Genomic DNA, 13,874 nt, shown 5'->3' with positions numbered 1-13,874 from the left:
ATGTAGAGGAGAGATTGGCTCATGCCATTTAAGAGGCACATGATCCTCTGATGTTAGTTGGACTGGGGTCATTGGTATTGTCTGAAAAGTGAGTGGACTGCTTTTCCTGCCCTTCTCTGTCTGCGCTCGGAAGTGCTAGCTTGTCTTCCCCATACTGAAGGACATAGAAAGAGCCAAGAGACTCTAACACTTGACATCGTTCTGCCAAATGTTCTCAGACTTCAGCTGTAATGAATCCAGTGTCTGAGTCCTTGAAATAATAGATGCTGGTCTTAATAATGACTTTTCCGTTGCATATCATAGGTTTCCCACTGGATGGATGGGTCACTTGCAATAATACTTCTTTTTTGCAGATCACCACATTTGTATTATCCAGGACTTTCTGTTGTTAAAATAAGGATGAGACTATTATTGACTTAGGGAAAAATTGCTTCATATAAACAAAGCTCATGAAAAGTGGGGTTCTGTGAACCACGGACTGAAAGCTGTCAAGGCTCCATCTTCACCTGTCATCTGTTTCCCCCTCTTTGTCAGCCTCATTCTCTTACATCAGTTTTCTCAATGAGCCTGTCCATTTCCAGGCTCACAATTCCCAGACTCTGTTGTTATAGAAAAAAATATTGAAAAAATTTAAAATTTATTCTGATTTGAAAATTCCTGAAAAAATACTCTGCTTGAATCATTCTATCACCACTGTGTCCTTTCTTTCTCCTAATACCATCAACCCTTCGTGGCCTCAGAAAGGGTTGCAGTTCTTACTGAAACTAATATTTTTTATGAGATAAGGGAAAAATTTTCCTCAAATAAAGGGATCAATTTCTAGAAAGAAGAGATCTTTTTATAAGAAATGTATTTAAAAATTAGAAAAGACTGAATCTAGACTATTTGCCACATTAGAACTCAAACCAGAGGTCCCAGGGTGCTTGATACAATATTCTCTGAGGACAAAAAGGGGAGGCTTTTGTTGAAATCAGGCATCCAGGACTCTCTTGTGGACTTATCCTTTCTCCTAGTTCAGAACCTATATAAGGGAATGGAATTAGGATGTAATGCAATCTGCATTACTTACTCACCTAAACCCATGTCTACTCAAGCATTTTTTGAAGTAATGGGGAAATTTTCACCTTTTGTTCAAAGTCATTGTGAATTTTCTAGAAAATTCCCTCACTCAAAACAGGTATGCAGTGAATTACTGGATTTGCTCTGTGAAATAGTTCTGTGAAAAATGAAGTATGCAGAATCCATTCCCTTCCCCCAGAATTTTCCAGTCTGTGTGCATGAGTCGTGATAGTTACTAAGTATTGACCCCTTACCTCTTGGGATGGGTGGACACTGCCTGGGGAGACTGTGCCCTCCTGTCCCCAAGCTATCATCGGTTTCCCTCTGACTAGGAACAGCCTTAGCTCACTTAATGTGCTGCTAAATATTAAGTGTTATTATTTGCTCTTTGTCATTACATGAACGAGTTTGGAGAGCACACTGGTGCAGCCTGCCTTATTTCTTTTTTATTGAACTCATTAGTATAAATACCTCCACCAAATGAAATTATATCAATCAGCCAAATGAAATTGCATTATGTATTTATGTATTTGTCTATTGTTTGCTTTCTCCAGTATCATTTATACTCTAAAATGACAGGGACTTTTTCTGCTTTGTGTAACTCTGAAAATCAAATGAGAATTTCTTTTTATTTTTACTTGGTTTAATTGCAGTATAGTTTACGCACAGCAAAGCTCACTCTCTTGGTGTACAGCTCTGAGTTTTGTTAAATACATAAAGTCATGTAACAGACACCACAGTTAACCAACAGAAGAAGCTGTATTCATACTCTCTCTCCGCCTCAAACCTCTGGTAACCAGTAATCTCTTTTGTGTTTCTATAGTTATGCCTTTTCTAAAGTGTCACATAAATGGAACCATATTAGATATGAAACTTGCAAATATTTTCCTTCCACTCTGTGGTTTGTCTTTTCATTCTCTTAATAATGTCCTTTGAAGGGTAAACATTTTGGTGAAGTGCAATTTATAATTGATGCTATGAGTTGTGTTTTTGGTGTTGTATCTAAACAATCTAAGCCAAGGTTATGAACATTTTCTCTGAAATGTTCATCTAGAAGTCTTAGGGTTTTCTTTCCTTTTTTATTTTTTTCAGTGAGCCTTGTCAGTTTGTATCTTTCAAGGAATTTATTTATTTTATTTATATTGTTGGATTTTTTTGACATGAAGATGTTCGTATATTCCCTTAGTTTTCTTGTAATGTTTTTATGTCTACCTGGTTTTAAAAAAGGGTTCAAATATACATGTAAGACCAATCGGATGTCAACAAGCGGTTAATTTTTGCCAGATTTAATAAAATCAATTTTATCAGTTCAGGCTGTGTTTAATGTGCTGCATGTGAAATCACAATTGAGTACAGACTAGGATTAACATCAAATGTAAATTTAAAGAATATAAAACCCATTAACTAAATCTATTCTGTCAGCAATTAAAATATAAAAACAACTCTTTCAGGATTTGCCCGATCGCTTAAATTACACTGCTTCTTTGCAATGTGCCTGTAATGATTTTGACTTTTGCAGCACCCTTTCTGAGTTCCCATAAAAAGGAGTGACTTTGAATTACCCTCCTCTGTACATTTTCCTGCCTAAGCAAGAAGCACCACTTAGAAATTATTCACAGACCCCACAGCTGTCATTTGCTTTTCACCAATGGAGATTTCATTAACATAATCAATTTCCTATAAATCTTCCTCCCCCCCCCCAAGAAATAGTTATCATTCTTTTAACATTTACGTATTGCTTAAACCTGCAGGCTCTGTCGGGAGCCAAGCTGCCTGGGTTTTAATCACCACTCCTCACCTTTCTAGCTTTGTAATTGTGGGCAAGTTATTTAAACTCATTCCGCCTCAATTTCCCCATCTATTTCCTAAAATAAATATGCTTGTGAGGTGTCTGGAAGGATTAAATGGCTGACCCTGTCAGGTGTTTAGAACCACATCTCCTATATCATAGTCAATAAGTGTCCTGTAATGCCACCGTTAATGCCATAACTGCCACTGATGCCATCGAGACCCCCACCACTCTTCCTCACATCATGACTCCCAATCATCAACGCCCTGCTCCCAAGTATTGTTTATTTCCACTTGAAGGGGAGGCACCTCAGGATCAAATATGTTCAATAATTTTATTTAACGGCCCGCCAAGTTGTTGAGTTGGGATTTAAATACATCCCCACCCACTTTTTTCTGCCATTGCTGTCTCCTCAATGTTAATGAAAAGATAGAAGCACTTGACCGGTGAAATAGCTCCTTCATTCCCAGGGATTTTAAAGAAAGATTCCTGAAGGGGCTCCTCGTGTGCAGAAGGCAAGACGTGTGGCGTCTAACCCCAGAGAACCCCGAGAGGCCGGTTGCCCTCTAAGCGCGGCCCCCCCTGCAGGGCTTGGGGTCTGCGGGGGGGGGGGGGGCAGGCTCCCAGCAGCGGCCGCCAGCCTGGTGAGAGAATCTGGTGCCATATGCCAGGTGGGCATACAAGCATGGCCTCTTTGGCTGCCTGCATTCCTACCCATCTGCTGTAAGGGGCGTTTTGCTGACTCATAATGAAGGTACTAACCAAAGAGGATTTTCTGAAAAAGAAGCTTTTCTTTTTTCTCTCCCTTGGAATGTGACCATCTGCGTGGGCTTGGAGATACCCTGCTTTTATAGAGCCTACTGACAAAGAGACACTGAACTCTTAGTTCACAGAAGGGTCTGATCGACTGAATATTTCTGGAACATGCACAGCTTCAATTAATTTTCAGATGTCTCAAAATATTTGCCTTAAAAGCAAAAAGGCAAGGAATGAAGACATTTAAGGTCTACTACCTACTGAGCTAGTTGCATATATCATCTTATTTCATTTGCACAGTGATTTTAAGAGTCTGAAACAAGTATCTTCTTTTACAGACAAGGAATCACAGGCTCAGAGAAGTTCACCAACTTGGCCAGGGTCATCACACAGCTAGAATGTGGTAGCACTGGGACAGGGGTGCAGGCTTTTATGATCCTTAGGAATACACTGGTTCTTTTAGCCATGATGTCTCTCCATAGCTTCATCCACAATGCACCATAATATATATACTTCTAAAGCCTTGCTTCTTACATTTTTCTCCTGGAGCTTTCCCCACAAACTCCATTTTCCATATGATTTGCTAGTATTTAGAGCTATTTTAGAAGATAAGGTTACTGAATAGAAGTTGGTTCTGGCTATAATAGTGTTGGTTAAAATAAACAGGAGTGAAAGTCCTAGCTGCCTAGATATCATAAGACATCCTTTGAAGTTTATGGATTTTTTTTTTTTTTAACATTAAACACTAAGACTGTGTGTTTTTATATAAGCATATAAGGAAGTAAGATGGAAGTGTGTGTGTGTATGTGTGTGTGTGTGTCTAAGGTAGATATTTTTCAAATGAGAATTAAAGGTGAAATGAAGCCATATGATCTGATATCCTAATTGGGTTCATAACCCAGCACAGTGGTAAAGAACTGGCCTGAGACATACTTTGGCCTCAATAATTCAAAAGCTTCTGTAAGGAGGTAAGACAGATGATGCTGAAACTGTAAGGCTGTCATTATCCAATATGTCCAAAAGAAGTGGGCATTTAAATTTATATTAACTGAAATTAACTACAATTTTAAATTTCATTTTCTCAGTTGCATTAGCCATACATCACATGCTTATTAGCCATATATTAATAAAGATATAGAATATTTCCCACATTACAGAAAGTTTTATTGGATCATGATGCTATAGACTATAGGGCTATTTAGACTTTATACAGTAAGTACATTAGCTTCTTGGAGGTTGTTAGGGGGTAATATTGGAGCCATGGATCATTCTCAGACAGCACAAAAGTAGAGATGTCACTTAGCAATCATTCTGCCTTAGCAATTTTCAGGGGCAACTCTGTTCCATCCTTAGTGTTCCAAGTTAAAAAAAAAAAAAAAAAAGACTAATGGCATATGAAAGGCTGCTTTCCTCTTTCCCTATTAGCTAAATATAATAAAAATGAGAGGTAGAAACATCAGTGATGAGAGAGTCATTGATCGGCTGCCTCCTGCACACCCCCTGCTGGAGATCGAGCCCACAGCCCGGGCATGTGCCCTGACTGGGAATCCCACCTCGATCTCTTGGATCCGAGGTCCATGCTCAACCACTGAGCAAGCTGGCCGGGCCCAACACTATCCTAGTCATTTTGAGATGCTGTCACAGATTACAATAGACTGGGGCACTGTAAACAATGACCTTTATTTCTCATGGTCTGGAGGCTGGGAAGTCTAAGGTCACGGCGTCAGTGCCAGCAGTGTCTGGTGAGGGCCTGAACAACCTGGTTTGCAGATGGCCATTGTCTCTTTTTATCTCCACAAGGCACACAGCAGAAGGAGAAAGCAAGCTCTATTGTGTCTCTTTATATGAGGGCACGGATCCCACAATGAGACTTTCACCCTCATGATCTAATGATGCCCCAATGGCCCATCTCTGTATTATAGCACATTGGGAGTTAGGGTTTCAACATGTAAATGTGGGGGTGGAACATAAGCATTCAGTCCATAACAAATTGGTTAGTGCATAAAATCCCTCTGGGGATGGCTAGCCTACTTCTGCAATTATTCAGATGACTTTCCATTTGCTTACTTTCCACCCTGCCCCTAAGCTTTCCTGACATCCGGGCCTCACACATTGGTTCCTACAATCTGCTCAGGTCCTTTGCATTGACAAGGGAATTTGTGTTTTACCAGTTACACTTGGACAATTTTAATAGTGGGTGGCCCTAAATAGAGACGTTATAACCAAGAAGAAGAGGGGTACTCCCTTAAGCCCACTGGGCCCATTATGTGATGTGCCCCAGCCCTGTTCAAGCCCCCTCCAGCCTCCACCTCACAGAGAATGCGAATGGGACACATGATTCTATCTCTGCAAGAAGAGATTAAGGACTTACTTTCAGGAGAAGATTAAATGTCATCAATGGAAACAAACACACAGCAGTTGATGAGCATGACTTCAGTGACGCTGAGTGAGAGGACATGATGTGAGCAGTCATATAACGGAGCTCAATACTTCCCTGAAGTCCTTTGCCCGTGGTTTACCTGAGGCTATAGTTTTCCCGTCACTTGTCTAGTTATTCCACTCCCATATTAGCCACCAAGCCTCGTTAGACATGGAGCGAAGGAAGGAGATGCTAAGACATTTCATCTGACTGGGAGGGATGCATTAGCCCCTTCACTGTGGGACACCAAGCAGGAAAGGGTGTCCGACGTGCAGTCAATTTTAGCTTGATATTTCTAAGGATGATTTCTCTCAAATTTATTTCAGAGACTGGTTGAGTGCTTAAAATATAAATTTTCTCAGGGGCAATGAATCTAATAAAGAAGCTGGAATTCAAAATAGTCTTGATCCAGGAGTGAGAGCAATGAGGGCTCCAAATGAAATGACTTCTTTATCTGTTACCGTCAGGTAAAGTTTCCCACATCTAAATAAGCATCTCTGAAAAGCTCAGGAAAGACATGCGGTCCTGCTGGGCTGTTGAACTCTGCTGTCCAGGATACCTTTTGAGTCTCTGCCATGTGCTGCACACTTTTCCAGGGTACCTGGCTTAAAGGGCTTTGGTGTGTGCCTCCTGCACACCCCCTGCTGGGGACTGAGCCCTCAACCCAGGCATGTGTCCTGACCGGGAATCGAACCGCGACCTCCTGGTTCATGGGTGGACGCTCAACCACTGAGCCATACTGACCGGACCAGACCTTCTTTATAGCTCAATCTCAGAAGTGGCATCTTATGCTTCCTGCTGTATTCTAATCATTAGGGACAAGTCGCTATGTCCAGGACACAGTCAAGGGGAGGGGATAACACAGGCCATGATCACCAGGAGCATACCAGATGCATGCCAGCCTCCCTGGGAGCCATGTCAGAAGCTGTCTGCCATATGAGAGTACCAGAAAGTATTGCATGGCCATCATCTCCGTCACTTCCTTCGGTATAGCCTTTATCAGAAATAAAGCTGATGTTTTCATCTCCGTTTACTTGTCTCCAAGTCTTTTCCTCAGTTAAACCTGAGTTCAGAGTGGGTGACAGCATCTTTGTTTTTAAGGTTTTCTCTTCCTTGATCTTTTCTTTCTCACATTCATAAAACTTACTAGTTTTTCAAGATCCTGCCTCAGCATTGCTGCTTTTAAGAAATTTTTATTAAGCCCCAAGGAGCCAATGTTGAGACACTCATCAGTTTCTGGAGGTATTATCTACAGATGGAAGAAGAGATAACTAGGGTTATTTTCCTCGAACCTCAGTAAAGAAGCACTTCGACTGGGGGTGTGTTCCCTGTCAGTAAACTCCACTCCTAACCCAGCTGCTGAAGGTGAAACCCCGGGCACTCTCTTATTTACAGCTATCTTTTCAAAAGTCCCCCAGGCCCCCAGTTTTATTGAGACACAGTGGACACATAACATTGTGCAAGTTTCAGGTGCACAAGCATATACGTGTATCAAACAAGGTGATGGTTTGGTACACGTATATGCTGTACAGTGATTACCACAATACGGTCAGTGAACACATCCATCACCTGCCATAGTTGCCTTTGTCTGTGTGAGATCTAGCCTCCTAGCAGCTTCAAGTACACAATACAATATTACTAACCATAGGCACCATGCAGTACATTAGATCCTCAGAACTTACTCATAACTGGACGTTTGTACCCTTTGACCAGCCTCTCCACATTTTCCCCACCCCGGCCCTTGGCAACCGCCATTCTACTCTCTGTTTGTATGAGTTCAGTATTTTTAGCTTGCACATGTGAGATCACACATGCCTGAAAGATCTTAAGTCTTTCTCCACCTTTTTTCACTAGCAAACTCCATGTCTCTCGTGCAGGATAACTTCACTCCTTTTAATGAATGGTTGTATGTGCCATGTCTCCCTCCTTCCCTCCTCATAGCGGGGTCTTGTAATCTAGAGGAGTGCTCCAGCTTTTGTGGGGTGAGCAGTGACACTTGTCACCCTCTGACTGTACCCATTTTGGAGTTGGTCAGAGATGAGAATGAGCCCTAATTAATATACAAGATATTTTGTTAAAAAAGCATACATTGTAAACCCATACTAAGGAAATAGTGTTTTGTTTATTAGGTGAAACCTACTCAGATCTTAAGAGTCAGTGGAACCTCACTATTGTGTTACGGTGTCTCTGATTTCTTACCTGCTCAAATTGAGGCCAATTGGAATAATAATGAACCTCATCAGCTCTTTAATATCTGTTCTTTATGTTTCCAGGAATGTCTGTCAGTCTTGATTTAACCTTTAAGTTCAGCAGTCTTATTCTGATGGATAAAGTGTGTGTGTGTGTGTGTGTGAGTGTGTGTGTGAAAAAGATGGCAAATTTCTCCTATGATATTAGCAAACAAAAAGCTAAAATAACTAAGCTAAGTATTCAATAAAATAAGATAAAGAGAGAACATGAAAGAGAATAGAAGGAAGGGATTCATAAAGGGGAAAGAAGAAACAATATTGCAGGCAAGAAATTAAAATAAACTTGAATAATAACATGAAATTCTTGTCTGGCAAGAAGACTACAAGGTAATACTTATATGAACTTACAACAATACATTTAGACACCTAGATTCAATGACCAATTTTAGGAAACCATAATTGAACACAATTCCTCAAGACATTTGATTAAGTCGGTGACCACGAAACAAAATTGGAACAGTCTATTTCTAAATATCACCCTACACACAGTATTACTGGTGCATTTCTAACAAGCCTCCAAGGAACTATTGGTGTTAAGTGATGAAATGATTTTAGAGCACAGGAAAAAACCTAAAGTTTCCAAAATTATTTACTGTAGGTTCTACTGCATGCATACCAAAATCAAACATGAGTCGAATACGTACGGAAGGAGACCAGGGAAAGGAAGTTTCCAATCGACTTAAGTGCAGTTGTGAATAGGAGCTTGTTGCTAGGATGCTATCCTAACTGCTGGTGGCTAGGAGAGAATGTGGAGACTCTTGGGACTCTAAGGAGATGAATTTTTAAATTCAGATTTTGATCATGATACTGAAAAAGAAGTGCTATATAATTATATAAATCAATACATTATTTTGGCAGTTTATTTTATAAAAGAAAATGTGTACATTTAATTCATTCTTGTCCATTCCCTGACACAAAAATAAAATGTGTTATTAATCCACTTTGCATCTTACAATAGAGGGCATCGAAGAATCTATGAAAAATGGTGGCAGGAGTGGTGGAGTCAAAGAGAAAGTTCAAAAGCAGTGGCCTCGGAGAACTAATTAAAATTTTACAAACCTAAGTGAAGTAAGACTTCAAGTGGGAACATTTGCTTGAAGGAAGGCTTGAAGGATTAATTAAAATCTCGCAAGCTGGGTTAAGCGTGACTTCAATTAGGAATGAATAGCATAGATTGCAAGGCTGGAGAAGGCTAGGGCCATTGCAAGGTTGGAGGAAGCTTAAGGGGCATTGAGAGAAAAGAACCAGGAAGAACAGGCACACGAGAAACAAAGACCAATCTGAGGCAGGGTAATTATTTCAGGGGAAGGACATAGTTTTAGTCCTGCCTATTAGTTAAATGAAAAAAAAAAAAGACATATCAGGATGGAGTTGCTCATAACACATAATGTGCATGGAAAGAGATGAGATTGGGTAGGGGCTGGTGTTATGACTCTGATTGAGGGTAAATGATTAGAGCTGAGGCAATGACTATCTTCCAAAAGAAATGGTGGAGGAAATGGGTTTCAGCCATGGCACCTCCCTCCTGAACACAGAGGGCTGTTGTTCAAAGACTTTTACCTAAAACTAAAACAATAGATTCAGGGAAGTGAGTTGGTTAATTGATGTGTTAACTTGGCTGGGCTGGGGAGTGCCCAGATATTTGTCAAACATTATTGAGGATGTTTCTAGATGAAACTAACATTTAAATCAGTGGATGTTGAGTAAAGTAGATGCCCTCCGGGATGTAGGTGGGCCTCATCCAATCAATTGAAGGCCTGAATAGAACAACAGGTTGGCTTTCTCCCAAGAAAGAGAAGATTCTTTAGCAGATTGCCTTCAGGCTTCATCTCCAATATCTACTCTTTCTGGTTCTACAACAGACAAAAAATTAGAAATGAAACTACCTGATGATCGAGCAATTCCACTTCTGGAAGTATACCTGAAGTAACCTGAAACACTAATTTGAAAGAATACATGCACCCCTATGCTCATTGCAGCATTATTTACAATAGCCAAGATCTGGAAGCAGCCCAAGTGCCCATCAGTAGATGAGTGGATAAAAAAGCTGTGGGACATTTTCACCATGGAATACTACTCAGCCATAAAAAAAGACATCTTATCTTTTGTGACAGCACAACAGACCTAGAGGCTATCAGGCTAAGTGAAATAAGCCAGTTAGAGAAAGACAAATACCATATGATTACACTTATATGTATAATCTAATAAGCAAGATAAACAAACAAAATAGACTCGTAGATACAGAGAACAGACTGACAGGTGTTAGAGGGGAGGGGCATTGGGGGCTTGGGTGAAAAGGGTGAAGAGATTTAGCAAAAACAAAACAGAACAAAACAAAATTCATAGACGCAGGCATCAGTATGGTGATTACCAGAGAGAACAGGAGAAGGGGAAGGAAGAAGGGGGTAAAAGGGGATAAGTGGTGATGGAAACAGACTTGACTTTGGGTGGCAGACACACGATACAATATACAGATGATGCATTACACAACTGTACACCTGAAACCTATATAATTTGATTAACCAATGTCACCCCAATACACTTAAAACAATTTTTTAAAAATGAAAATGAAAAATAAATTCATGACAAAAGAGTCCAGTGTGGCTGAAGTGAGTAAGGGACAAAGTGGAAGGTAAGGACATACAGGTAAATAAAGAGGTAAGAGGGACAGATTTTATAGAACATTGTAGCTCATGGTAAGAACCTTGGCTTTTTTGGCTTTTCCTCTGAATAGAAATACAATTGTGACTATGTTTTTAAGGAGATGAACCTGGCTACTATTTGGAGAGCTGGCTTCTGGGACAGTAACGACAGAAGCAAGGATATAGTAAGACCCAATCATAGTGAGAGATGATAGTGGCTTAGATCAGAGTGATATCAGTAAGGGTGATGGGAAATGGTCACATTATAAATATCTTGGAAATAGAGATGCAGGAATTGATGATGAACCTGTTGTAGACTTTGAGAGAAAATGAGAGATTAAAGATGACATCTAATATTTGTCATAAGCAATTAGAAGAATGAAGTTGGAATTAGTGGATTGAAACAGTCCATAAAAGGCCTTTTTTTATAGGGAGAAACTCATCTGGAGCTTAATTTGAGACATGCTGAGTCTGCCAAGTCTACCAGGCGTCCAAATGGAGATGTCAAACAAGCAATTGGACGTGCAGAACTGTAGTTCAGAGAGGTAGTTTGGGCTAAAAGTATAAAACTGTAAGTCATCAGAATGTAGGTTATGTTTTTTCCGTTTAGATGTTAAATAATTTGTCCAGGGCCCAAGTGGTAGGGTTGTCTGACTCTGAAGCTAACACACTGCTACTATAGTCTTATTTCTTTTGTTTGCAAATCACTCACACTATGAAATCATTTATTCCACCAATAATTATTGGACCCTCCTATGTGCAGGGAACTCTGCAAGTTGCTGAGGGTACAGTGACTAAAACAAGCTGTGAGTGGGTCCTTGTCTCAAAAATTGCACCCTCTAGTCGATAGACCAGTCTTAGTCTGAGAAGATCACAGCTTCCAGAGCCAACAACTCAGTGACTAAGACGGCAGCAAAGACATGACTTCAGGCCAGTTGTTATATTTTTGAGTCAAGATGGAAAATTAAAATTTAACAGTTGTTTTGATTGAATCAAATCGATGAATTCTTATTTGCAAATTCCTTTTGGAAAATAACACAGTTACTATTAAATTTTATGTTAACTATTAAAATATAATGGTCATACTTGCATGAGAGGCCTAACAAGTAAGAACATCAACATGATTAGGTTATAATAAACACTTTTATAGAGGAGAGGAGAATTTTCTTTGTTTTTGGATTCATGCTGGGCCTTGGCATCAGGCTGAAGCCTGTCTTTTCTCATGACCACTTTCTATTTGTGTTCTGCCTCCCTCCTACTCTCTCCTAGGGACTCTTAAATTCACACTGTCTCTGGCTACCCTCTTTCTATTAAAATCTGTTCCAAAGAAATGATGAACATTTATAACAAGTACTTTAATGGGCAGTTAAGCCAGCTCTGCTTTTCTTGGGGATAGATTTCGTTTGTAATGTAGCATCTCTGCCTCACTGAACAAATGTTAGGGTGTTATGTACACGTGTACGGTGGCTTTGCAATGTGTCTGCTTGGCTATACTAAACTACGTTTTCCAGAATTCCTTCCCAGTGTACTTTTATTTAGGGTGTACCATAGGCAGGTAAAATTTTGTGTGAGATTTGGTGGACAGAAGTGAAACAGCAGTCATATTGTAGCTCACACAGATTGTCAGTTGTCTACTGGCTCTCCATTGACACAGAGCAGCAAAAGGGCTGCCACTGCCCCGTCCCCCTCAGGATCCTCCTTTAGTTTCTCTCACTCCTGTGTGTGTTCAGCTCCATGGTGAATAGCAACAAGAAGGTCACAGGCAACAAGAAGGGACACAAATCTCAGTCCATCTTTGTGGGCTACAGCTCATGCTTGTAGACTCCCACAGTTTTTTTAAATTTTAGAACAGTTTTAGAGTTATAAAATTATTATAAAGATAGGGTTTCTATATACCTCACACTCAATTTTCCCTATTATTAACATTTACATTAATATGGTACATTTGTCACAATTGATAAATGTATGTTGATATGCTATATTATTGATTGATTCAGACTTTTAAAATTTTCCCCCAATGTTCTCATTTCATAATACCATCTGGAATACCACAATACGTTCAATAGTCAAAACCACTTAGTCTGCTCTTAGCTATATCAGTGCCTCAGATTTTGCTTGTTTCCAATAACTTTGACAGTTTTGAGGATTACTGGTCAGGTATTTTATAGACTGTCCTTCTTTTGGGTGTTTATGACTTTTTTCCTCATGATTATACTGAAGTAATGAGTTTCGGGGGAGAAAAACAGAGATAAAGTTCCATTCTCATCACATCATGTCAAAGGCCCATGGATCAATATGACTCATCACTGTCCCTAGCCTTGATTACCTGGCTTGAGGTAGTATTTGCCAGGTTTGTCCGCTGTAAAGTTACTTTGTTTTTTTCTTCTTTCTGTACTGTGTTTTATTTTAAGAAAGCAACTCTCCTCAGCTCATACATAGGAGTGAGGAATGATGCTCTCCCTCCTTAAGGGCAGAATAGCTCTATCTAGTCTTTGGAATCCTTCTGCATAAGAGCTTTGTCTACTCTCCCCTATTTCTTTATTTTTGTTGTTCAGTCATTGACTTGCATCTAGTATGGACTCATGAATATTTATTTTATACTTTGTGTTATAATCTAATATTATTTTATTTTGTTCGAATTGTTCCAATATTGGCTATTAGGGGCTTTTTCAGTTGGCTCCTGTATTTCTGACATAATCCCACACAGTGATTTTACTTAGCACTTTCTTGCTTTCTGGCACAATAAAATGCTTCAGTCTTATACATATTTCTCGCTCCACTCCTAGAATCAGTCATTTCTCCAAGGAGTTCTGAATCCTGTTATTAGACAATAAATGGTATTAGAAACTAAGGTCTGGACACTAGGTGTCCTCATTGTTACAAGGGTGTTTTTGCTTCCTGGTCCTCATAGATGATTTAGCCGGAAGATATTTGTGTATATACTAGTCAGTGTATATAGA

This window comes from Miniopterus natalensis, chromosome 17, assembly GCF_054644295.1.
Source record: "Miniopterus natalensis isolate mMinNat1 chromosome 17, mMinNat1.hap1, whole genome shotgun sequence".
NCBI classification, from domain to species: domain Eukaryota; kingdom Metazoa; phylum Chordata; class Mammalia; order Chiroptera; family Miniopteridae; genus Miniopterus; species Miniopterus natalensis.
The sequence above is the reverse complement of the archived record's forward strand: the minus strand, read 5'-3'. Positions refer to the sequence as shown.